Below are 5,000 nucleotides of genomic sequence, written 5' to 3'. Positions count from 1 at the left end.
CCTTGTTAGTTTCTTTTCCTCCGCTTACTAATATGCTTAAATTCGGCGGGTGATCCTCCCTGATCTGAGGCCAACGATAAAAATCGAGGCAGACGCGATATCCGTCAGCTCAACGACGCTCCGCTGCCGTGTTTTCACACACAGCAACGTCGCATCGATGCGCTCTTCGGACGTCGTGTCCGCCTACATTATATATAATATGCACACTCACACGCACGCACACACATGCGAAAACACGCACACGTCGACACAAATATATTATATATTATATATATACATAACACGAAACGGGGTTTATTACGTCACCGTGTGCGAAGACGCGCATGCCCTCTGTCGATTTTTTACGTCGAAGAGTCGCGCGTCCCCGGGACGCCCCCGATCGTATATATATACTTACATACGTAGGTATATATCGTATATATATAACGTGTATATAACATATATACGCGTATCGATGCGATCGGTTTCCGCTCGTATGGTGGTGTAATATGTGTCTGAGAGGTTATATTTAAACGGACCCATATAAATACACATTGCGTGAATATGTATAAAATAAGAGAACCGTCAATTGTTCGCTATATATATATAGTGAACAGTGTGATTTTTATATTTTAACAGCCGGCCCTCAGACAGGAGTGGTCCTGGATATTTCTCCACGGACCGCAATGTGCGTTCGAAATGTCGATGTTCAAATGTGTCCTGCAGTTCACACTATGACGCGCAGTTAACTGCGTTCTTCATCGACCCGCGAGCCAAGTGATCCACCGTCCAGGGTAATTGTTTTACATATTTTGATATATGTATGTATATAAAAAAAAAAAAAAAAAAAAAAATATCTTAGAAGGCGAACGAACACGCGAAGGGAGCGCGCGCGCGCGCGTTATACACACACGCGCGCGTGCCACCACGACGACGACATAGCGTTCGCACTTTCTAATACCGGTGTGTATTTTTCTGTTTGTTTTTGTATAGCGCCCACCATTATCGGACCGGAACTGGGAGATGACACACAACAACCGGATTAGTGTCACACAACTCCCTCTTTTGTCGCCCCGTTTGGTGTGCCCCGATGGGCGCTCTCTCTTTTGTGGATTATTATTCGTAATATATGAGTAATATTATAATACGTTAATGATCCTTCCGCAGGTTCCCCTACGGAAACCTTGTTACGACTTTTACTTCCTCTAAATGATCAAGTTTGGTCAACTTCCCAGCGACGCCGACGGCCGTTAAGCCACCGCGTGTCGGTCCCCGTAATCAACGCGAGCTTATGACTCGCGCTTACTAGGAATTCCTCGTTTATGGGGGATAATTGCAAACCCCAATCCCCAGCACGAAGGAGTTTCAACGGGTTGCCCGGGCCTCTAGGCCAGGGAGAACATGCTGATTCCTTCAGTGTAGCGCGCGTGCGGCCCAGGACATCTAAGGGCATCACAGACCTGTTATTGCTCAATCTCGTGCGGCTCGAAGCCGCCGGTCCCTCTAAGAAGAATTTTAATACGTCGCCAGTGAGTTGCGCGACCGAAGCCACGCACACATAAATGACGACGCCTATTTAGCAGGCTAGAGTCTCGTTCGTTACCGGAATTAACCAGACAAATCGCTCCACCAACTAAGAACGGCCATGCACCACCACCCACCGAATCAAGAAAGAGCTGTTAATCTGTCAATCCTTCCGGTGTCCGGGCCTGGTGAGATTTCCCGTGTTGAGTCAAATTAAGCCGCAGGCTCCACTCCTGGTGGTGCCCTTCCGTCAATTCCTTTAAGTTTCAGCTTTGCAACCATACTCCCCCCGGAGTCCAAAATCTTTGGTTTCCCGGAAGCTGCCCGCCGAGCCATAGTAGTAACGTCGGCGGATCGCTAGATGACATATTTACGGTTAGAACTAGGGCGGTATCTAATCGCCTTCGAACCTCTAACTTTCGTTCTTGATTGATGAAAACACCTTTGGCAAATGCTTTCGCTGATGTTCGTCTTGCGACGATCCAAGAATTTCACCTCTAACGTCGCAATACGAATGCCCCCAGTTATCCCTATTAATCATTACCTCGGAGTTCTGAAAACCAACAAAATAGAACCGAGATCATATTCTATTATTCCATGCACGAAATATTCAAGCACAATTTTGAGCCCGCTTTGAGCACTCTAATTTGTTCAAAGTAAAATTGTCGGCCCATCTCGACACTCACCGAAGAGCACCGCGATAGGATTTTGATATTGAACCGCCGTATTACCGACGGCTCACCGACGATATGCTCCGCAGACGTGTCAGTATCACCGCGGATGCGGTGCACCGACAGCGCGGCGCACAAATGCAACTACGAGCTTTTTAACCGCAACAATTTTAGTATACGCTATTGGAGCTGGAGTTACCGCGGCTGCTGGCACCAGACTTGCCCTCCAATTGTTCCTCGTTAAAATATTTAAAGTGTACTCATTCCGATTACGAGGCCTCGTAAGAGTCCCGTATCGTTATTTTTCGTCACTACCTCCCCGTGCCGGGAGTGGGTAATTTGCGCGCCTGCTGCCTTCCTTGGATGTGGTAGCCGTTTCTCAGGCTCCCTCTCCGGAATCGAACCCTGATTCCCCGTTACCCGTGACAACCATGGTAGTCGCAGAAACTACCATCGAAAGTTGATAAGGCAGACATTTGAAAGATGCGTCGCCGGTGCTGGACCATGCGATCGGCAAAAGTTATCCAGATTCATCAAAATTAACGACTTCGGACGCGAGGCCCTCCGTCGATTGGTTTTGATCTAATAAAAGCACTCATCCCATCACTGGTCAGAGTTCTGATTGCATGTATTAGCTCTAGAATTACCACAGTTATCCAAGTAACCGAGGTAAGATCTAAGGAACCAAAACTGATATATTGAGCCATTCGCGGTATCGCCTTAATACGGCTTGCACTGAGACATGCATGGCTTAATCTTTGAGACAAGCATATAACTACTGGCAGGATCAACCAGGGAGCTGACACAAACACGCCGCATACAACGCGCACAACACGCACAACTCGACGATGCGAAAACGTTAAACGTTTAAACGCATCGATGGTTTTTGCTGTTTTGCTTGCTGCCTGCCTGCCTGCTGCAGTCAGTCGGTGGTCATTTTTCTTTTCTACACTACACTACTACACTACACAATACACTACTACTGTGTGGTGTGTGTGGTGCGGTGCTAGTGAACGGACAAAAAGCGCGTTCGATTCATGTGAATGTTCAACAACGAGACATTTTCGATACTTCACACTGTGTAAATAAATTTGATTCTCTCTCTTTATCGAGGAAAAAATATCGACATCAGTCCGGTTTCGGAGAGATCGAAAATACCTTTTTATAAATGCTACTACCATTACTAATACTACTACTACTACTACTAACTACACACTACTACTGATCTATATAAAATAGAATCAAAAGTAATATATATATGTAATATAATAATAATATAATAATGATAGTTGGAAAAAAAAATACACCGTCCCTCGAAGTCGCCGCAGCGGCAATGAGCGACTGTTCGATCTCTCCGGTGGAGGAGACCGAACAAGCTCAACGCGACACACGCGACGACACGAGGCGACGAGAATTCACGGGTCGATCTGGTGCGTTAACGACGCTGCGAAATCTACACGCGCGCCGAACACAAATCGCCACTTCTTTTATAACAGACTCTATTATAAACGTCCTGCCGCATTCATAAACGGGAACGTAGTCTGACACAGTTTATGCGTGTGTGGTGATATTTCGTTGTGTGGTGTGTGTCGTCGTCGTCGTCGTCGTCGTCGCGTGTTTTTGCTGTGTAAAAATATTAAAACAACAAACACAACACTACTATTTTTATTAATAAAAAAATAGTTGCGCGTTTATTTTTTAATACTCTATACACTACACACAAACTCTACAAATTTTACTTTGTAAAAATCAAACGACAACAGCAGACACACCACACAACACAACTCTACAAACACCACACACTGTTTCATTACATCACTGACAGACGCCTCTCGCATCCAGTCTACAATAGTAGCAATGATGGTGACATGTCAACCACGCATCATTAAACAATGGGGTGTTCACGTATTGGCGTATACCACAATTGACGTGACACCGGAAAGTGTTTACACGTATTGTTGTTATTATTGTTATTATTATCAATGTTTTTTGTGTTTTATTATTATTATTTTTTTTTTTTTTTTTTTTTTTTTTTTTTTTTTTTTTTTTTTTTTTTTTTTTTTTTTTTTAAATCCAGAACAGAATCATCGCTTACTAGTAAGCTAAGTAAGTATTAAAACGAATATATAGTCAGTTTATATTTTGTTGTTGTTGCATGCAGTTATAAAGTTAATAAGAACCGAAACGAAACATTTTTCATCATTATTAAGTTGACTATGAGGGAAGCTACTCGTATGTATGTCTAATGCGGTGTCATTTTCCTCGTCTGTCTGCTGCACGTGCACCGGCAGTGTCATACATACATACATACATACATACATACATACATAAATACATACATACATACATACATACATACATACATACATACATACATACATACATACATACATACATAGTCATTCATATGTAGGATATCTTTTATATTATATTTGAAATGGAACGAAAATGGAAGGACGAACGACTACTATAAAAAAAAAGGAAGTTTTTAATACGAGCTACCTACCACCCCGTACGACGTACGACGTACACGTACACGTACACGTAACATTAGACAACAATAATGATTTATATAGTAGTATATATTATTATTTTTAAATGGAATCTTTTAAAACGCAGATAACAGATGGCGCTATCTATTAATAACTATAGGCTATAATATCCTTTATTATTATGATTTATATAGTATATATTATTATTTTTAAATGGAATCTTTTAAAACGCAGATAACAGATGGCGCTATCTATTAATAACTATAGGCTATAATATTATTATTTATTATTTACAGTATTCATTAGAATACTGTAAATAATAATAATAAAAATA

The 5,000-nt window shown here is 42.2% G+C and overlaps 2 non-coding genes across 2 annotated transcripts in view; both read right to left on the bottom strand.

Annotated features, from left to right (window-relative positions):
• The window catches only part of LOC123722786, a 3,972-nt gene extending 3,899 nt beyond the window's left edge, over positions 1-73 (bottom strand). Inside the window, exon 1 of the ribosomal RNA XR_006756595.1 lies at positions 1-73. This exon is cut by the window's left edge and continues 3,899 nt beyond it. This is a non-coding gene — a ribosomal RNA (large subunit ribosomal RNA).
• Positions 74-619: 546 nt separating this feature from the next.
• LOC123722809 lies at positions 620-776 on the bottom strand. Its single transcript, XR_006756613.1, has one exon. It is a non-coding gene; the product is annotated as a 5.8S ribosomal RNA (ribosomal RNA).
• Positions 777-5,000: the final 4,224 nt, after the last annotated feature.

The sequence above is a fragment of the Papilio machaon genome, chromosome 29 (genome assembly GCF_912999745.1).
Source record: "Papilio machaon chromosome 29, ilPapMach1.1, whole genome shotgun sequence".
Lineage (NCBI taxonomy): Eukaryota > Metazoa > Arthropoda > Insecta > Lepidoptera > Papilionidae > Papilio > Papilio machaon.
This window is presented reverse-complemented; position numbering and strand designations above follow the sequence as displayed.